Consider the following 23,290-nt stretch of genomic DNA (forward strand, 5'->3'; position numbering starts at 1 on the left):
CGTCGTTCGCTGCTGCCCGGAACACCGCCCGTCGCCGGTGCCGCATCGCCGGACCTCCCCGACTCCTCCACGAGCCCGCTGCCATGCCACTCCTGCTCCCCTGTGAGCCGCCGTCCTCCATTCCTCTCCTCTTCCCTATAGATCGAACGCGCCCGCACCGTACTGATTCAACGCGACCTCACCGCGCCCCTGCTGCGCTCCGGCCGTGCCTGGCTGAGCCCTGCACACGCCGCCCGCGCGTGTCCGTAGCCCCGCGCTATGGCCGTGCTCGCCCGCGCCTTGTCCGAACACGTCCACGCCACACCCGGCGACGCCCGTGGCCGCCCTGCTTCTCCTCCTGTGCCGCTGTCACCGGCGACCGCAGCTGCTACGTCCCCGGCCGCACCCTCTGCTGCTCATGACCGAGCACCCTCGGCAACGCTCCACTGCAGGCGCGCACCCGCCGCCCCACGTCTCCGTCCTGCCGGCCTCGACCATGGCCTCGCCGGAGCCGGGTTCGGCCACCGCGCCCCTGCCCTTCCCTGTGCGCGTTCGTGCACAGGAGGGAGGTGGTCTGAGCCACTTACAGGTGGGGCCCTCCCCCTGTAAATCAGATAAAAGGATAAGAGTAGAGAAAAATGAAAAAGGAAAATAAAATAAAAAAATAATTAATTAATTAATTAATTAATTAATTAGTGGATTAATTAAGTTAATTAATCATATTTAGATTAACCTAACTAACTAACTAATTTAATTAAACAGTAGTTAGATTAGTTAAACAATGATTAGGCTAAACAGTCAATGACCAGTGGGTCCCACACGTCAGCGACCCCGTCAACACCTCTGTTGACTGCTGATGTCATGCTGACGTCATGGTGACGTCAGCAGACACTATTCTGGATAATGTTGATAAAATTAAATAAATAAATCCTAAAAATGATTTAAATCTTTTAAAATTAATATAAAATTAACCGTAGCTCGGATGGAAAAACTTTGTACATGAAAGTTGCTCAGAACGACGGGACGAATCCGGATACGCAGTCCGTTCGTCCGCCACACACCCCTAACCTATCAAACTCGCAACTTTCCCCCTCCGGCTCCTCTGCCCGGAAACACGGAACCCCGGGAATACTTTCCCGGATGTTTTCCCCCCTTCACCGGTATCACCTACTACCGCGTTAGGGCACACCGAACACCGCGTATTGCCTTGTTATATTTTGTGATGCTTTGTTTGCTCTGTATTCATTATTTCTTCCCCCTCTTCTCTCCGGTAGACTACGAGACCGACGCTGCTGCTGACCAGTTCGACTACGGAGTTGATGACCCCTCTCTCTTGCCAGAGCAACCAGGCAAGCCCCCCCCCCCTTGATCACCAGATATCGCCTATTCTACTCTATACTGCTTGCATTAGAGTAGTGTAGCATGTTACCGCTTTCCGTTAATCCTATTCTGATGCATAGCCTGTCATTGTTGCTACAGTCATTGATACCTTACCTGCAATCCTAAATGCTTAGTATAGGATGCTAGTTTATCATCATTGGCCCTACATTCTTGTCAGTCTGCCTCGCTATACTATTGGGCCGTGATCACTCGGGAGGTGATCACGGGTATATACTATACATACATACATACTATACAGATGGTGACTAAAGTCGGGTCAGCTCGATGAGTACCCGCAAGTGATTCTGATGAGGGGGCTGAAAGGACAGGTGGCTCCATCCCGGTAGAGGTGGGCCTGGGTTCCCGACGGCCCCCGACTATTACTTTGTGATGGAGCGGCAGGGCAGGTTGAGACCACCTAGGAGATAGGTGGGCCTGGCCCTGTTCGGCGTTCGCGGATACTTAACACGCTTAACGAGATCTTGGTATTTGATCTGAGTCGGCTACGAGCCTATACGCACTAACCATCTACGCGGGAGTAGTTATGGGTATCCCGGCGTCGTGGTATCAGCCGAAGCACTTCAGACGTCAGCGACGGAGCGGCGCGCGCCGAATTGGACTGGAACGCCACTAGGCTAGGTCTGCTTTCGGCCGCCCACGCAACGTGCAGGTGTGCTCAGGGCGATGGGCCCAGACCCCTGCGCGCTTAGGTTTAGACCGGCGTGCTGGCCTCTCTGTTTTGCCTAGGTGGGGCTGCGACGTGTTGATCTTCCGCGGCCGGGCATGGCCCAGGAAAGTGTGTCCGGCCAAATGGGATCAAGCGTGTTGGGTAAGTTGGTGCACCCCTGCAGGGAAGTTAATCTATTCGAATAGCCGTGATCTTCGGTAACAGGATGACTTGGAGTTGTACCTTGACCTTATGACAACTAGAACCGGATACTTAATAAAACACACCCTTCCAAGTTCCACAGACAACCCGGTGATCGCTTTTTCGCAGGGCGACGAGGAGAGGATCGCCGGGTAGGATTATGCTATGCGATGCTACTTGGAGATGCTATTTGGAGATGCTACTTGGAGATGCTACTTGGAGGACTTCAATCTACCCTCTTCTACATGTTGTAAGACGGTGGCTGCGAGAAGCGTAGTCTTCGACAGGATTAGTTATCCCCCTCTTATTCTGGCATTCTGCAGTTCAGTCCACTGATATGGCCTCCTTACACATATACCCATGCATATGTAGTGTAGTTCATTGCTTGCGAGTACTTTGGATGAGTACTCACGGTTGCTTTCTCCCCCCTTTCCCCCTTTCCTTTCCTTCTGGTTGTCGCAACCAGATGCTGGAGTCCAGGAGCCAGACGCCACCGTCGACGACGACCCCTACTACACTGGAGGTGCCTACTACTACGTGCTGCCCGCTGACGACGACCTGGAGTAGTTTAGGAGGATCCCAGGCAGGAGGCCTGCGCCTCTTTTGATCTGTATCCCAGTTTGTGCTAGCCATCTTATGGCAACTTGTTTAACTTATGTCTGTACTCAGATATTGTTGCTTCCGCTGACTCGTCTATGATCGAGCACTTGTATTCGAGCCCTCGAGGCCCCTGGCTTGTATTATGATGCTTGTATGACTTATTTTATTTGTAGAGTTGTGTTGTGATATCTTCCCGTGAGTCCCTGATCTTGATCGTACACATTTGCGTGCATGATTAGTGTACGATTGAATCGGGGGCGTCACAATATCTTCCTCAAAACAGCCACCATACCTACCTATTATGGCATTTCCATAGCCATTCTGAGATATATTGCCATGCAACTTCCATAATCATCTTATACATGACTTGAGCATTTATTGTCATATTGCTTTGCATGATCGTAAGATAGCTAGCATGATGTTTTCATGGCTTGTCCGTTTTTTGATGTCATAGCTACGCTAGATCATTGCACACCCGGTACACCGCCGGAGGCATTCATATAGAGTCATATCTTTGTTCTAGTATCGAGTTGTAATATTTAGTTGTAAGTAAATAAAAGTGTGATGATCATAATTAGAACATTGTCCCATGTGAGGTTATCAAAATAAAAGTGGCCAAAAAAGAGAGAGAGGGGCCAAAGAAGCCTACAAAAAAAGAGAAAAAATAAAAAAATGAGAGAAAAGAGAGAAGGGACAATGTTATTATCCTTTTACCACACTTGTGCTTCGGAGTAGCACCATGTTCTTCATATAGAGAATCTCTTGAGTTGTCTGTCAGGACCCTGATTCCAAGTCACATCGATCTAGCCGGTAACACCTCATATCACTTTGCAGCCTCACGCACGGTATTCCCACGGGTGTCGCCTTACCATGGCCCGGGACCGTTTGCGCCTTTTGGCTCATGTATATGATAGTGTCGCTACCATCCATATGACAGAGAACCCGGGCCGACATGACTAGTCGTGAACCCAAAGTGGCACTAACTTACAGGGACAGGCATACATGAATCAACATCAAGCATGTCGGTCAGCAGCGTGCGAATATGGGCTGTAGCACTGGGCTAACAGGACCCCGATGAACTGGGCTGTAGCAGGATAGGCAGGACTCCGGATGTCACCGCATGACATTTCCCCGAAGGGACAGACACAGGAACGAAGTGAATCACATGTCGGCCAATCAAGTGTTCCGGAGCAGTAGTGCTGGGCTAGCAGGACTCCGGTGAACCGGGTTGTAGCGGACTACTATGGCTCATGGAAGCACAAGACTACATTTCCCCATAAGAGAGGCTACCAAGGATAAACAACTAGGTTGTCAGATCCCACACATACCAAGCATTTCAATCATACACACAATATGCTCAATATGTGCAATACAACATGGCATCACAACAAGACTCTACGACTCAGAGTATTTATTCATTAGGCTTCGAGGAGGGAGATATTACAAACATGGGTCTCATAACCCAACATACAGAGCATCCAAGCAACAAGCGGAAGCATAAACATGTCTGAGTACAGACAACTACAAATGAAAAAGGCTGAGAAGCCTGACTATCTACAAGACCCTCCCAAGGGTACAAGATGGTAGCTGAGGTAACAAGCTAAACGTCGAAGTCCACGCGGAACTACTAGTGAGACTGCCATCTCTCTGCAAAAACATAAACTAAGCAAACGTGATTACAAATGTACCCAGCAAGACTTACATCAGAACTATCTACATATGCATCAATATCAACAAAGGGGTGGTGGAGTTTGACTGAAGCAAGCCAGCTTTGACTCGGTGGCTATCCTGAACTATGACTGCAAGTAACTCTTTTGACGTGGCGCACACGAGTCCACATATTCACCAATCAATACACCACTATGGATCCACTCTCGTCTACCTACGAGAACGCCATCCATAGCACTCATGCTTATCTTGCGCATTTTAGAGTATCCACTTTCACTTGTCTATGAACTGTACAGGCAACCCAGAAGGCCTTTTCTGTGGACACGGATATTCGAATAGATGATGTTAACCCTGCAAGGGTGTACTTCTTCACACACGCTCTCGCCACTTACCACCATGTACACGTCATGTATCTCGGCACCTTCAAGCGGAAGCCTGGAGAGGGAGTCGGCCACGACCTGACTAACCACACAAGTCTCTAGTCCAGGTTTCTCGCCTATTCGGGTTCCATCTGCAAGGAGATCCGGCCGGGGTGTCGCTCACGGCCCCAAACGATGTGAGCAGGGTTCCCAAGCCCACCATCCGGGTGCCACTTGGTACACCGTGCCACTGTGCCTAGTCTGTCCCAAGCCCACCTGTACCTGGTGCCACTTGGTAGACTACTAACACTACCTACAAACACCAGAAACTATTTGCAACTCCTGGACAAAGATCAAGTTGATTAATAAGTCGAGAGGGGTCGAGTTACCGGAACCCAATGTCTGGTAGTAACTGTTCATGGATCACAAACACAGAACTCAGTTCCTGAGGACGGTTTCAATGAGACAACCCACCATGTACTCCTACATGGCCTCTCACCGCTACCTTTACCAAATCGTGTTCACACACTTAGCTCTCAACAGTAGGACATGTTCATAACTTCCCAATTCATCCCCGATGAATCAGACCCGACTCAACTCTAAGCAATAGCAGGCATGACAAACAAGCATGAATGAGTAGGCACATCAGGGCTCAAACAACTCCTACTCATGCTAGTGGGTTTCATCTATTTACTGTGGCAATGACAGGTCATGCAGAGGAAAGGGGTTCAACTACCGCAGCATGTAACAGTTGAAACGTTGTTGTCCTAATGCAGTAAAAGAGAGCAGGAGCGAGAGAGTGGGATTGTATCGCAATGAACAAGGGAGTTTTGCTTGCCTGGCACTTCTGAAGATAGTATAGTTCTTCATCAGTGTCATCGAACTCATCGTCGAAACATCGTCTACTGAGAGGGGGCAATTACCGGCAAACAAGGAAGAATACAATCAATGCAATGCAACAATATGATGCATGTTCATGACATGGCAATATGCTGTGATTTGGGCTAATGCAATAGAAAGTCATTTTAATTGAAGTGGAATTCAAAACTACATCAAATTCCAACTCCAAACCTATTATGAAATTTGCCCTAATTATGTTTCATCCTAAATAGTGAGGTTAACTTGCTCAAACATGCATGACAATGACATAACCAGATTCTTTGGATTTTTTTGATCATTTTTCATATATAAATTATTTCATTAGGAGTTACGGTTGATTTTATATGAATTTTAGAAGTTCTGGCTATTTTCTGAAATAAATAAATCATTTAGATTTATTTTAAATCCAGAAAAGCTAATATGACATCAGCCTTTGGTCAGCACGGCATCAGCAGTCAACGAAGTCAAATCTGATGTGCGGGTCCCACATGTCAGCGTTACAGAAGCTAAGTGAGTTTTAAACCCCGCGTTGACTAGGATTTGACCAGCTGCTAGGGCCCGCTGTTAGTGACTACGGTGTGTAATTAGCGATGTGGTTAGGCCCTAATGGCATGGTTAGCCGGCAGCTTAACGACGGCGACCACACAACGCGGCAGCGGCTCGCCGGAGTGGCGTTAGGGGCAGCGACTGGGCGCGCTGAGGGCACCAGGGGGATGCCCATCCTCGCGCGCATCCAGGGGATCACGCAGGAGGCTGCGGGGTGGCCGGAGAAGATGGCCACGGCAACCATGGCGATGGCCAGAGCTCGACTAGATGCGGGCGCGGGGCTGCAGCTCGATTCCAAGCGAACGGAGAGCACAAGCAGAAGCTACGGGGCCCTAGGAGCTCGACCAGGTGCTCGGATGCGGCGTTGGCCCTCCGTAATGACAACGGCGACATTCGCGGCGGCAACAAGCTTCGGCCGCGGTGGCTAGGGGGGCTAGAGGAGGGATTCGACGGCGGGGAGAGAGTGGTTGGGAGCAGGAGCTCACAGGGAACACACAGGGATGGTCAGTGGGCTCGGGGGCGCGATGAAGGCGGCGAATCGGCGATGGCGACCGGCGGGTACTGAGGTTGAAGACGGCGTGATGGCGACAGTGTGGCACTTCCCTTATCCTGAGAGTCCGCGGGGAGATGAAATGGAGCACGGTCGGTCGTCTAGGCATGGTCCTGCGGCGAGGCGGCGTCGCTAGCCACGCGGGTGACGAACGGCAACGAAGGTGGCTCTCGGGTGGTGCTCGAAGTCGAGCTGTGGAGGAGGGGAGCGAGGCAGAGGGAGGAGGGGAAGGCAAGAGAAGGTCAGGGGTGTCTCCAGGCGCGGATCAGATCGAGGGAGCGGCAAGCAGCAGGTGGCCACGGTGGAGCGCGCGTGACACGCAGCTCCCTGCCTGCCTGGCGGGAGGTAGCAGGTGTCTGGCAGGGGCCAGTGGGCTGGGCCTGCCTGCTGGGTTGCTGCTACAGGTAGGTGGCCCAGGTTAGTTCCCTCTCCATCTTCTCTTTTTGTTTTCTATTTTTTTATTCTGTTTTGAATTAGTAAAAATACTAATCCATTTTGTAAAATCCTGAAAATAATGGTGGGCAGTGTTTGGATTATTTCCAACAACCCAAGACTAGTTTCAGAATTATTAGAGCATTTAAAAATATTTATAGGATTTAAATGCTCCAATTCAAATACGATATGAGTTAACTCAAAGATCCAGAATGTCCTGGAAATATATTCATCATTTTTGGCAGAGGTTTTCATCTTTATCAGAAATCATGAACATTTTCAAAGGGCATTTTGGGTTCTTTGAAAAAGATTTTGGATTGAACCTAGTTGAGTTCCATTTGGTGCTAGGGTTTGAACATCCCCATTTCAAGTTTAAGTGAAATTTAAACATGATGCAAACACTCTAATGCATGCACTGACTAGGGTTGTGACAACTCACCTCCACTAAACAAGAATCTCGTCCCGAGATTCAAGCGTAAGGTAAGATGAAGGGGGGGACGCAAACTAGCACAATCTTCACGATCCAACTGTCCTCATCGAAGATATTGAAAATATTCCAAGCTTCACCATGAGAAGGGTGAACCATTACTTCATCACTGTTATGAGGCCTTGCGTGATAGTCCATGTGCTTGGCAGTGCTTTGTGACATGTACAACCGTTGTAGCCTAGGAGTAATTGGGAGATAGCGCAGAACTTTTCTTGGTATCTTCGTAGATTTATTTCCTGCGGTTGTTTCCTCATATCTAGGTTCTTTGCAGATAGTGCATTTTTCTTTATTTTCATTCTCCTTATAATAAATCATACAATTATTGGGGCATGCATGAATTTTGACATAAGGCATTGCTAGACTATGCACGAGCTTCTTGGACCTATGGAAGTTTGCTGGGAGATCTTTTGCAGCATCATCCCCAACAATGTCATGTATAAGAGTCATCATCTCATTGTAACAAGCTTCTGACAGATTATGTTGTGTTTTAATAGTCATTAGCCTTCCTACAATGGATAGACGTGATTGTGTGGTCTTCTCATGCAAAGGTTTGTCGGCTTCCATCAACATTTCATAGAATTTTTTAGCAGCTTTTGTTGGCTCATCACCTTTAGAAACTCCTTCAACAACAATTGCATCAACTAGCATGTCATTCATTCTATCTCCATCCCCCACGTTATCATGCTCTACATTTTCAGGTGCATCAGACTCCCCGTGGCTAGTCCATCTCTCATATCCTAACATGAACCCATTGTTGCACAAGTGTGTGGTCATGACATCCCTTGTGCACTTATGACCGCAAAAGCACTTGCTGCAAGGACAACGGGATTTCCCGTCTGCAGCAGCATCGGGCAATGAGAATGCATGATCTAGAAAATTATCTACTCCATGTTGCCAAGCATCACTGATCAACTTCCCTCGTCTCTCTTTGTACATCCAACTACGGTCGACATCTACATTGCTACAAAAATGTAGAATGGAAGTAGGAGGTATAGTATAAGCATTGGATTTAATCATGAACGTAAAGTGTGATATATATATTAATTATATAGTAACAATGAGAACATCAATCAAACAACTCTATATTTGGCCTACATTGGCCATAACTAACAAGATGGTCATTAGGAGCTCTATCCAAACAAGCTAACTAATGTGCAAGTTTATTAATACCTATTTCAACTTTCTGAACAAGAAACTGAGGGAACTGTTCAGGTTATTCATGGCCATCAGAAGCACATACTAGTTGGACATAAGTTGCTACTGTAGTAAACACATAAAACATAACCTTTTTGTGAGCATACCAGTTGAATCCTAGATTTAAGGTTCTACAAATATTCTCTCTGTTTCTTACATAATTAGTTCCCGGCTAACATGGTTTAGAAAGAAAAGAAAGAAAACAAGATCAACTCGTACAACAAGAAAACTTGCCAAACTAAAATTATGAACCGCCAACAAACCAATACTGATGGATCATGCAGAAAAGAAATTGCAATGTACAAATAATGGACAATCAGCACAATCACGTAAGATAGAAAAGAAGAAAATTACTCAAGGGGGTGTGCCAGAGACGAGCAGAGAGGGGAATGGGGAGGGAGAAGAGAATGATACCATGGCGCCCCACTGTGATCGATGCATGCCGATTGATCGGCCATCGCAGAGGAAGCAGAGGAACTCCTGACCACCCGTCGGAGTGGAAGCAGAGGGACGCCGGGCACCCCTCGAGCTAGATTGGTTTGGAGAACAAGGATGTGTTTGTTTTCAAAGAGGACCAGGAGACTATGGCGGTTAGTTTAGGACCTGATTTGGTGCGTGGTGCGTCGGCGCGCGAGAAGTTTTTGGTGGCCGCGCCAAGAAATCAGCGCCAGATCGCCAAAGAATTCGGTAACAGGAGTCCACGGCTGCGAGGTGGGCACTAACCACTACGCGAGAAACGTGAAAAAAAATAGATAACCACGAGGCCTCCTCAACGGATTGAACGGACTCAATTATATTATCCCATGAAAACCACGGTAGACGGTACATATGTTATTATCTCTAGATCACATAATCGTGTCAATGTTGCAACAAATTGTCTCTGGTGTACGTGCTGATTAACTAATTGACCAAACAACTCAGTCTCCACATTTATTTGTGTCAAAATTTCCTCAATTTCAGTTTCAAAAAAAATCCCAAATTGCCTACTGTACTGTACTGACCTGAAGAGATTGGGCGTGGTTAGGTCATGGCCCGCCCAGATGGTGTCGAAGAAGTCGCCATGCTTGCAGGAGGCAGGGTCGAACTGGACGCGGCGGCGAGGTACCTCCGGGGCCGCCAGTAGCTCCGAGGCCGCCAGTCCTCGTCCGTCTTCTCCGCCAGTGCGGGCTCTCCCCACCCAACCCCCGCTTCCCCATCCAGCTCATGGCGACACGGGAACCTGCTGCTGCTGCCTGCCGCTTGACTTTGGGGTCAAATCTGAGACGAGAGTGGAGGACGGTGGCAAGTCAGGTGACACATCTAGGCGGCGACCGGCGTTGAGAGAGAGGTGAATGTGAGTCGCAGGACTGAGGGGATAATAAGCGACGGGGCTGGTCAACTGCGCTTTGAGAAGGTCTAGTATAGATAATTTCTGAGGAGGCATATGTCACAACTTGTCTGATGTCCACCTGGTATAGCACGCTAGGCAAGCCTGTTTAGTCTTGGGTTCGAACCGTGCGGTGCACTTAATTTTTGCACACGCGTTATTGATTAATTATTATTACGTATGAAATCATATAGGAGTACAATAACTTTTATTTTTTGGGCCATTTGTTTTTTTTAAATCCTATTTTTATTCTTAGATTTCTCACAGTTCGTCTGGCACATACACGATTCCTTTTTTTTTGACATGGCACATACACGATTCTTGGTATGATCATAATACGTTTTTTGCGAAAAATGGCCACAATACCTTGGATGATCCATTGGTGTGTTGTATTTGGTTCCACCGCGCACCGGTTTTTTTTGCATGGTAATACGTGTCTCATTCATATCATAAAGATCAAATTACAAGCTACGTAAGGATCGACATGACAAAACTGAAAAGATAGCAAAACATCTCTGAGCTAGACACCAACGCTCCGTCACATGCCCCCAGCACGACCACAGCAGCCACCGAAGAGAAGAACAACGGATCACCTTCTCACCCAAGCTTGACGCGGCTCCATTGCTGATATGCAGCTTTGTGGACCTCCAGGGTGGCTCACCAAAACTGAAGTCATTGTCGTTGAATGAATCAGATCTGGGCAACACCCCAGGACACGCTATCGAACTCAAGATCTGGCACTCCACCACGACTAAGACGCCGAAGGAGGAAACTACACTTTCCATCCATCAACCACGAACCCAGCACATGTTCCGTCTTCCAAATGTCGTTGATGCAGTCCACAATCCACATCCGCTCCTGGACTACGTACCTCCCAAGCTCCGTGCCGATGTTGGGGCAGACGCCGGCCCGAGGACACATGTCCACCACAAGGATGCCACCGCCACACCATCCTTGCTTGAACAGGCTGGTTTTCAAAACCACCCCAACCATAGGGCCGATTGACTTGTCGGAGAAGGATCTGAAGAATCTTTATTCAACGCCGTCATTGCCGCCGCCGAAGCCAAGACGATGAGCAACCTAAAAACAAAGCTACTTTAGCCTAAAACTATTCCACACACACACGGAGAGAGAGAGAGAGAGAGAGATCCGGCGACCCCCCTAGCACCAACGATCGAGGTCGTCGGCGGAGGGGAGCCGCCGTCGAACTCTCTTTGGGAGAGACGCTAGCGAGATAGCCCTTTTTCTTCACGAGGAAGAAAGAATGACCACTGCTTAATGGTTGATTTGTTGTGTTTGTGGTGTCTCATAAGGATTGTACGTAGAGAATCATATGTATATATATATAATGACTCTTTTTTTAGTTTTGAAATACGGAACTCGGGCTTGTAAGTCACGATAGTACTAGTACTTCATGACCAGCCATATGTGTTTACTAAGGACCTAAAATGGTGATGAAAAATATGAAAGGGTTCATATTGTACAAACATAGCCTCACCGATGCAGGGGACGGCAGCACTTTGAAACGGTAAGGCCCCTGTTGCTCCATGTGGCAGACTCTTTGTAGAAAAGGTGATACCTCCCTTTTACTTTCTTGGTTGGGAGGAAAAAGAACGGTCGCACTGCTTCGGACAAAAAGGATCATGTGTACGTATAGTATCGTATGCATAGCATTCCACTTCCTTAATTTTAAAATACAACACTCATCCTCGTTATAATTCAAGATGTAATTAATACTTCATGACACATTTGCATTTAATTAATAATATACATGAAGGTCGGGGTCCTTCTAGACAAAGTTGCATTTATTAGAAAAACTAAAGATACGTGCAAGGCAAAAGTTACAGAAGTACATGACCAAGAAATTATCAAACTAGGACTTTACTTAGTAAGTGCATTTTTTTAAACATCATATTTGTATTATCATGTACCAATTTTTTTAAGCATCCTATATATTAATTGTGAAAAGGAACATAATGCACTCGCTTACAATAGCAATGCTAGATGTTAGTTCTTGGAATCTTCTTATACTGAATTATCTGGAATATAACATCGGTCATTCTACATATGTTGTCCATTGAAACATATCGTCGAGAGGGAAAGTCAAATGCCGGTTATCACTATACACCATCGGGTATTTTCTCAAATAACCAAGAGGCACATATCTACCGCCGGCCATGTCCTCTCATAGGTGAGAGTTTTGTTTTCACCTTCGGCTATTAAATTTCACCGTCGGGCATTACATGTAATCCCCGTGAGTGTGGCAAAAACCGTCGGGCATTACATGTAATCCCCGAGGGTGTACCAAAAACCGCCGGGCATTACAATTAACCGTCGGGCATTACATGTAATCCTCGTGGGTGTAGGGAAACCCGTCGGGCATTACGTGTAATCCCCGTGGGTGTAGGGAAACCCGTCAGGCATTACATGTAATCCCCGTGGGTGTAGGAAAACCCGTCGGGCATTACATGTAATCCCCGTGGGTGTAGGAAAAACCGTCGGGCTTTACGATGAACCGTCAGGCATTAAGTTGGATATCCGAGGGGTGAATTTTCACCGTCGGACATTCTAGTATACCGTCGGGTATTAGTGGTAATACTCGTGAGTCGACAATAACCGTCGGCCATTATAACTACCGTCGGCTATTACTGTAATACCCGACGGTCCGTCGGCTATTAGATTTCACCGTCGGAAATATGGGGATTTCTAGTAGTGAAAGATCATTGAAACTCTTTATACCAGCCTGAGGTAATCACAATCGATCGTTGGAAGGGGTTCAAAGAATGGCATACTCCAACTAGGATGGATGATGTGGACTACCTTGTAGAAGACAACGCAATGGATGATTTTTAGCTTATCATCGGAAATGGATGGGACTCACGGTAGGATCACTTCCGAAGATGATCCTGAACAACAATTATTGAGAAGGGCGGCCCATGGGGAATTGGCTCAATGGCGGTGCAAGCTGGGAATAAAATGCAAATGTTGGGAGTTTTTCAACCATCATATCTGCCTGAGATTCAGATCTGGTTGGTAACAGGATATTTCAGACATCATGTCTGCAAAAGAAAGTTTGCAACACAAATCGACAAGACGATGTGGTGGGATTCTCAGGAAATGAACTATGGTAGTAAGCTCCAAAACATGAGCTGGTTCTGCTAAACACATGTGAACACATTGTCCAAGACAAGCATGACCACATGGAAGTCTTACAACAAAACACTACCGAGTTCTGGTCGGGAACAATCATCGAGGATATCGAAGTCCTTGTGTAAGCCCAGGGTCTTAAGAAGGAGCTTCTTTTCCTTGAACAAATCAATCAGTGGCTTGGTGTGCTAGGGATACATATAGAATGAAGGTTGCAAGTCTCCAAACCACAGAATACTTCGCACATATGCATGACTGATTTGGGATGATTCCAGAGGAAGCAACATTGACTTTCTCGAATTCACGGCGGCAACTTGCATCAAATTAACATGAATTAGAGGAAGTCACTTCTTTCATCTGAACATATACTTCATGAGCAGGACATGAAGATAATGCTTATAAAAGTTTCCAACACTAACTTAGATGTTCAACATGAACCATAAACAAGATGAAAATGTTGTCAATGGGCTTAACAACAATCCATCCAAGCTTCCATATAGGTGGAATTCCACAATTAAGTGAACATGGTGATAGCATTGGTCAGGCCAAAAGATGTAATGGTGTATGCTCAAGGGGTCAACCACGAGTAAAAACAACATTACAAACATCGTTCGTTCTGAATTGATTTGACAATAGCCCATACGCAATCAAAGATTTGGGTAAGACAATAGGTCCAACAATTGATCACGAGGACCAATCAATGAAGATATCATCTTTCTTCAACACACATACACAAAAATATCCCTTTGGGATGAGCGTGGTCGGACAAGCTTTTATCTTCCAACTCTCCAAGTTGTTGTTAAGCTTAACCAACTAGCTCAGGGGTATCCAACACAGATTCTTGGAGAAAAGGGTGGCTACAAGAAACCAACTTGATCACGAACTCAACATAGTGGTCAGGTGACAACTTGGTGATACCTCCGAGAAGATATTCGGAAAATCACGAACCACCGATAGGTTATTAAGCTCGAGAACAATCTTGCTTTTCAGGGCAAGACGATATGATCAAAAGAGTGAGGGATTGACACAATCCTAACTCATTGATCGAAGAGCGCACCGGAAATAAGGACTAGGTAGCACGATCAATCTTAGGATGATGATTTAATAACCAGCACGCTAAGAATAAGAGTATTGTCCATTAACTACCAAGCAATGAGGTTGCTAGGAGTATTGATTTCACACATCATAGTTCACTTGTCGGCATTCCTGTTACAACAACACATGATCGAGGAATGGATAATGATGGCGAGAAGTATCACTTCGTCAAGAATTCATAAGAGGTGGTGCAATTCTCATGGCAATCCTGACATAAAGGGATAATACTCCGAGGTAGAGCACAACAAAAGTTGGATTGGCATTTTGATCTGCGGAATACAACTACTTTGACCAGTCCAAGAAATGGATGAGGTACTGGAGTTTGTTTCTCCTAGTCATTCTGAAATAGAATGGCTTGATGGACCACAAGAATAATAGACATCGATGAACACGAATGCACAACTATTCCTGACTATCAAGTGATAGACTAGGGTCGGAATACAGCCGAGGAGGGTCAACTCAAGGAACGTATAACCTTCTGAGTTGTGGATGCATAGATTAGTATGTCGAACCAAGTTCAACATATTTCTTCTAGATAATCCATGCAGAAAGGTAGGACTGGCAGAGTCACAGCATAGAATCGAGAGCTCATCAAGAGCACTCTGGTTGTGATCTTTCGGTTCAACGAGGAACTTCTGCCATGAATGGTTCATGGTATTTGGAAGAATGATATACCACGGACCTTGAGGACTATCGCAAAGGTTACTAATATCCTAAAGGAACTAGCAACACTATCAACATGAGGTAAGTAGGGTGAATTTTGGGCTCAAAACCTAGGAGTAGAATACCTACTACTAGGTAGCATCACGGGATGCTTTCGGGAATGACGGCCAGATTCATCACACTGGGAACACAAAACATGGCTAGATTACTAGGTGACTCCCTAAAACACCTAGGGTCATAATAATAGCTCCAATAGATATGTCGAGGTAGTGGAGTACCTCAACTCAGCAATTAGTGTGGTTAATCTGGCTCAAAAGAACAACAAACCAGAGGGAAAGGATTTTGCAAATGCATCAGATGGTTTAGAAACCTAGGATGACTCGGACAGCATAACGGTTGTAAATGCTCAAAGGATTTGAGACATCCTGCAAAATAGTGGCATGACCACTCAACATCACAATATCAAGCTTCCGAGGCCAGCTATGAACATAAGGAAGTAATAGAAACTGAACTGAGACTTGAATCCATCAATCCTATAAGTCTATGGATTAGTAACACGTCATCCTGGTAGATAGATGAGAGGCCTAGTTCTTAATCCCCGTAGAAAAGAAGAGGTTGACTCAGATCAGAAGGGCATAAGGTAAAGAAGTAAAAAGAGCCTTACGTTCCCTTCCACAATCAATTCCCTTATATAACTAAAGCATTTCTAGACTCAACTTCGACCAGTTTGGCTTGGTAATCCTACAAGCAGTCAGGCTCTGATACCAAAGCTGTCAGGACCCCGATTCCAAGTCGCATCGATCTAGCCGGTAACACCTCATATCACTTTGCGGCCTCATGCACAGTATTCCCATGGGTGTCGCCTTACCATGGCCCGGGACCGTTTGCACCTTTTGGCTCACGTATATGATAGTGTCGCTAGCATCCATATGACCTAGAACCCGGGCCGACATGACTAGTCATGAACCCAAAGTGGCACTAACTTACAGGGACAGGCATACATGAATCAACATCGAGCATGTCGGTCAGCAGCGTGCGAATCCGGGCTGTAGCACTGGGCTAATAGGACTCCGGTGAACCGGGCTGTAGCAGGCTAGGCAGGACTCCGGATGTCGCCGCGTGACATTTCCCTGAAGGAGTCACAGGAACGAAGTGAATCACATGTCGGCCAGTCAAGTGTTCCGAAGCAGTAGTGCTGGGCTAGCAGGACTCCGATGAACCGGGCTGTAGCGGACTACTATGGCTCATGGAAGCACAAGACTACATTTCCCCATAAGAGAGGCTACCAAGGATAAACAACTAGGTTGTCGGATCCCACACATACCAAGCATTTCAATCATACACACAATATGCTCAATATGTGCAATACAACATGGCATCGCAACAAGACTCTACGACTCAGAGTATTTATTCATTAGGCTCTGAGGAGCGAGATATTACAAACATGTGTCTCATGACCCAACATACAGAGCATACAAGCAACAAGCGGAAGCATAAACATGTTTGAGTACAAAAAACTACAAATGAAAAAGGCTGAGAAGCCTGACTATCTACAAGACCCTCCCAAGGGTACAAGATCGTAGCTGAGGTAACAAGCTAAACGTCGAAGTCCACGCAGAACTACTAGTGAGACTGACGTCTCTCTGCAAAAACATAAATTAAGCAAACGTGATTACAAATGTATGCAGCAAGACTTACATCAGAACTATCTACATATGCATCGGTATCAACAAAGGGGTGGTCGAGTTTGACTGCAGCAAGCCAGCTTTGACTCGGTGGCTATCCTGAACTATGACTGCAAGTAACTCTTTTAAGGTGGCACACACAAGTCCACATATTCACCAATCAATACACCACTATGGATCCGCTCCCGTCTACCTACGAGAACGCCATCCATAGCACTCACGCTTATCTTGCGCATTTTAGAGTATCCACTTTCACTTGTCTATGAACTGTACAGGCAACCCAGAAGTCCTTTTCCATGGACACGGCTATTCGAATAGATGATGTTAACCCTGCAGGGGTGTACTTCTTCACACACGCTCTCGCCACTTACCACCATGTACACGTCATGTATCTCGGCACCTTCAAGCGGAAGCCTGGAGAGGGAGTCGGCCACGACCTGACTAACCACACAAGTCTCTAGTCCAGGTTTCTCGCCTATTCGGGTTCCATCCGCAAGGAGATCCGGCCGGGGTGTCGCTCACGGCCCCAAACGATGTGAGCAGGGTTCCCAAGCCCACCATCCGGGTGCCACTTGGTACACCGTGCCACTGTGCCTAGTCTGTCCCAAGCCCACCTGTACCGGGTGCCACTTGGTAGACTACTAACACTACCTACAAACACCAGAAACTATTTGCAACTCCTGGACAGAGATCAAGTTGATTAATAAGTCGAGAGGGGTCGAGTTACCGGAACCCAATGTCTGGTAGTAATTGTTCATGGATCACAAACACAGAACTCAGTTCCTGAGGACGGTTTCAATGAGACAACCCACCATGTGCTCCTACATGGCCTCTCACCGCTACCTTTACCAAATCGTGTTCACACACTTAGCTCTCAACAGTAGGACATGTTCACAACTTCCCAATTCATCCCCGATGAATCAGACCCGACTCAACTCTAAGCAATAGCAGGCATGAGAAACAAGCATGAATGAGTGGGCACATCAGGGCTCAAACAACTGCTACTCATGCTAGTGGGTTTCATCTATTTACTGTGGCAATGACAGGTCATGCAGAGGAAAGGGGTTCAACTACCGCAGCATGTAACAGTTGAAACGTTGTTGTCCTAATGCAGTAAAAGAGAGTGGGAGCGAGAGAGTGGGATTGTATCGGAATGAACAAGGGAGTTTTGCTTGCCTGGCACTTCTGAAGATAGTATAGTTCTTCATCGGTGTCATCGAACTCATCGTCGAAACGTCGTCTACTAAGAGGGGGCAATTACCGGCAAACAAGGAAGAATACAATCAATGCAATGCAACGATATGATGCATGTTCATGACATGGCAATATGCTGTGATTTGGGCTAATGCAATAGAAAGTCATTTTAATTGAAGTGGAATTCAAAACTACATCAAATTCCCAACTCCAAACCTATTATGAAATTTGCCCTAATCATGTTTCATCCTAAATAGTGAGGTTAACTTACTCAAATATGCATGAAAATGACATAACCAGATTCTTTGGATTTTTTTGATCATTTTTCATATATAAATTATTTCATTAGGAGTTACGGTTGATTTTCTATGAATTTTAGAAGTTCTGACTATTTTTTGAAATAAATAAATCATTTAGATTTATTTTAAATCCAGAAAAGCTAATATGACGTCAGCCTTTGGTCAGCATGGCATCAGCAGTCAACGAAGTCAAATCTGATGTGCGGGTCCCACATGTCAGCGTTATAGAAGCTAAGCGGGTTTTAAACCCCGCGTTGACTAGGATTTAACCAGCTGCTGGGGCCCGCTATCAGTGACTACGGTGTGTAATTAGCGATGTGGTTAGGCCCTAATGTCGTGGTTATCCGTCGGCTTAACGATGGCGACCACACAGCGCGGCGGCGGCTCGCCGGAGTGGCGTTAGGGGCAGCGGTTGGGCGCACTGAGGGCACTAGGGGGATGCCCATCCTCGCACGCATCCAGGGGATCATGCGAGAGGCTGCGGGGTGGCCGGAGACGATGGCCACGGCAACCATAGCGGTGGACGGAGCTCGGCTAGATGCGGATGCGGGGCTGCAGCTCGATTCCAAGCGAACGGAGAGCACAAGCAGAAGCTACGGGGCCCTAGGAGCTCGACCAGGTGCTCGGATGCGGCGTTGGCCCTTCGTAATGACAACAGAGACATTTGCGGCGGTAGCAAGCTTCGGCCGTGGTGGCCAAGTGTCAGGACCCCGATTCCAAGTCACATCGATCTAGCCGGTAACACCTCATATCACTTTGCGGCCTCACGCATGGTATTCCCACGAGTGTCGCCTTACCATGGCCCGGGACCGTTTGCGCCTTTTGGCTCACGTATATGATAGTGTCGCCAGCATCCATATGACAAAGAACCTGGGCCGACATGGCTAATCGTGAACCCAAAGCGGCACTAACCTATGGGGACAGGCATACATGAATCACATCGAGCGTGTCGGTCAGCAGCGTGTGAATCCGGGCTGTAGCACTGGGCTAACAGGACTCCGGGAACCCGGGCTGTAGCAGGCTAGGAAGGACTCCAGATGTCACCACGTGACATTTCCCCGAAGGGACAGACAAAGGAACAAAGTGAAACACATGCCAGCCAGTCAAGTGTCCTGAGCAGTAGTGCTGGGCTAGCAGGACTCCGGTGAACCGGGATGTAGCGGACTACTATGGCTCATGGAAGCACTAGACTACATTTCCCCATAAGAGAGGCTGCCAAGGATAAACCACTAGATTGTCGGATCCCACACATACCAAGCATTTCAATCATACACACAATATGCTCGATATGTGTAAATACAACATGGCAGCACAACATAACTCTACAACTCAAGTATTTATTCATTAGGCTCCGAGGAGCGAGATATTACAAACATGGGTCTCATGACTCAACAATCATAGCATACAAATCAAAGCACATGCGGAAGCTTAACATGTCTGAGTACAGACATCTACAAATGGAAAAGGCTGAGAAGCCAGAATATCTACCAGATCCTGCCGAGGGCACAAGATCGTAGCTGAGGTATCAAGCTAAACGTCGAAGTCCACGCGAAACTACTAGCGAGACTGAAGTCTCTCTGCAAAACATAAATTAAGCAAATGTGAGTACAAATGTACCCAGCAAGACTTACATCAGAACTATCTACATATGCATCAGTATCAATAAAGGGGGTGGTGGAGTTTAACTGCAGCAAGCCAGCTTTGACTCAGTGGCTAACCAGAACTATGACTGCAAGCAACTCTTTTGAGGTGGCGCACACGAGTCCACATATTCACCATTCAATACACCACTATGGATCCGCTCCCGTCTCCCTACGGGAAGGCCATCCATAGCACTCACACTTATCTTGCGAGTTTTAGAGTATCCACTTTCACTTGTCTATGAACTATTATAGGCAACCCAGAAGTCCATTACCGCGGACACAGCTATTCGAATAGATGATGATAACCCTGCAGGGGTGTACTTCTTCACACACGCTCTCACCACTTACCGTCGTTTACACGACATGTACTTGGCAACCTTCAAGCGGAAGCCCAACGAGGGTGTCGGCCACGGCCTACCTAAACACTCAAGTCTCTAGTCCAGGTTTATCACCTATCCAGGTTCCATCCGCAGGGAGTCCGGCCGAGGTTTCCACATACGGCCCCGGACGATGTGTACAGGGTTCCGAGACACCAAACGGGCACCCGGCATGCCCGACCACGGTGTATCTACCGCATCATAGCCCACCCCTAGGGTCAGCGCTACGCACGGCCGCCAACACATATCCTATAAACACCAGAAACTAGTTACAACTCCTGGACAAAGGACAAGGGTGATCAAGAAGCCGAGAGGGTCCATTGGTTTTGGGCCCAATGCATGGTAGTAACTCTTTCATGGATCACAACACAGAACTCAGATCCTAAGGACGGCTTTAATGAGACAACCCACCATGTGCTCCTACATGGCCTCTCACTTCTACCTTTACCAAATCATGTTCACACACTTAGCTCTCAACAGTAGGACATGTTTACACACCTCCGATTCATCCCCGATGAATCAGACCTGACACAACTCTATGCAATAGCAGGCATGACAAATAAGCATGAATGAGTAGGCACATCAGGGCTCAAACAACTCCTACTCATACTAGTGGGTTTCATCTATTTACTGTGGCAATGACAGGTCATGCAGAAGATAAGGGGCTCAACTACCGCAGCAAGTAACTGTTGAATCGTTGTTGTCCTAATGCAATAAAAGAGAGAAGGAGCGAGAGAGTGGGATTGTATCGGAATGAACAAAGGGGTTTTGCTTGCCTGGCACTTCTGAAGATATCATTGGGTCTTCATCAGTGTCAACGATCACAGCGTCGGTACAAAGTCTATCGAGAGGGGACAAACACCGGCAACTGAGAAAGAACTCAATCAACACATGACGATATGCAACAATATGATGCATGCTATGACATGGCAATATGAATGTGTTTTGCACTAATGCATCTCGCAACAATTTATATGAAGTCCATATGGACCAAGGGTTCATATGCAAACTCCATATTTAGCATTTAAAATGCCATTATCATGTTTTCACTTATACAGTGGGTATAAGTGGGTTGAACATGCATGAAAGTAGTATAAATGGATAGATTGGATTTTTCTGATAATTTTTCATATATAGATTATTTCATTTGGAGTTACGGTTGAATTTCTATGATTTTTGGAAGTTTTGGACATTTTTCTGAATTAAATAAATCATTTCTGATTTATTTAAAATCTAGAAAGCATTACTGCGTCAGCCTGACATCAGAATGATGTCATCAAGTCAACAGCATCAGCCCTGGTCAAACCTGACGCTAGGACCCACTGGTCAGTGTCTCAGGCTGGTTTGGGTCTATGACAGGTGGGACCGGTCAATGTTGACTTGACCAAGTCAAAGCTGACACGTGGGGTCCACACCGATTAGCACTAATCTAAACAGAAATTAAACTAATTAATTTTTGGGGCCGGGGCCCACACGGCAGTGGCACTAGGGTGTTAGTTAAGGCGTCATTAGAGGCTAATGACATCGCCATGTCGGCTTCGCCGGAGTTAGGCCACCGGCGATGGCCAGGCGCGGCGGAGGTGCTCGGAGTCGAGCTGTGGTGCTTCGTTTGAAGCTTGGCTGGGCTCTCTGGAAAGCTGGCGCGATGGTGCGTCGAGTGGTGGTGGTTGTCGGGCCTGGGACGGCTGGAATCAATGCCAGCGACGAGCCTTGAGGCTGCCGGAGTTCGGGCGAGGCCGAACTCGTCATTGATGTGGCTCTGGAAGAACGGGGCCAGCTCCTACGTGATCTACACGATGCGGTGAGTGTGTTGGACGCGTCGGGCGGACCATTTGGTCGCCGGAGTCGCGTCGGCGGTGAGCGCAGGCGGCGGCGGGTTCGGGCGTAGGCGGTCCGGTGGCTACGGAGACCTACGGGGAAGAAGAGAGGGATGGGCAGGGTCGGAGGCTCACGGCGAGTCGGACGGGGAGGTCAGCGAGCTCGGAGACGGTCCGGAGCAGCCGGGGCGACAAGGAGGATCTCTGGCGACCGGCGAGGAAGAGGATGACGTTGGCGGCATCACAGGGCTTCTGGCGCCCTCCGCCTTGGTGAGGAGGAAGAGGGGAATGAGGCGGGGCTTCTTGGCACGTCGGCGAGGCGTGGGGTGGCCGGTGGCCGTGGTAGAGCACGACGGCGCCCTCTGGTGCACTCGAGAAGAGAGGGAGAGGGAGCCAGAGGAGGGGAAAGAGGTCCAGGGAGAGAGGGGAGAGGACGAGGGGGTCGGGGGGGTGTGCGTGGCGGCGACGAGGCAGACGGGGGGGCACGCAGGCAGGGAGGAGCCAGCGCGGCTCGCCGGCCATCGGGCACGCAGCTGCTTCTCCTCCTGGCAGGAGGAAGAAGACAGTGCTGCCCGTGGTGGGCCGGGCTGGCTTTAGCCAGTAGGCCACTACAGTGGTGGGCTGCACGGTAAGGTACCTCTCTTTTTTTATATTTCTTGTTTTCTATTATTCTGCAACTTTGTGGCTTTATTAAAAATACTTAGACACTTCCAAAAATCACCAAACTGCTCATGCTCACTGTATGGAATAAACCCAACATGAAACATTTCAGTTTGGGATTATTTGGACATTATTTCTTATATAACAGGAATAATTCCAACCCAAATATATTATTGATTTAAATCAAAGGCCCAAATAAATTATTTCTGTGACTCCCAAAATATTGGTTTGAATTTCACCTCATGCCAATATTTTCACAGAATAATAGGAACATTTTCTTGGACTCATTTGATGAGATTTAAATGTTGGTTATTTTTAGAGGTTTTCTGAGGCTTGGAAAATTCCTCAATTCAAATTTCAATTGAATTTAAACATGATGCAGCAACCAAACTAGTCCAAGGC

The sequence above is a fragment of the Triticum dicoccoides genome, chromosome 7A (assembly GCF_002162155.2).
Source record: "Triticum dicoccoides isolate Atlit2015 ecotype Zavitan chromosome 7A, WEW_v2.0, whole genome shotgun sequence".
Taxonomy (NCBI): Eukaryota; Viridiplantae; Streptophyta; class Magnoliopsida; order Poales; family Poaceae; genus Triticum; species Triticum dicoccoides.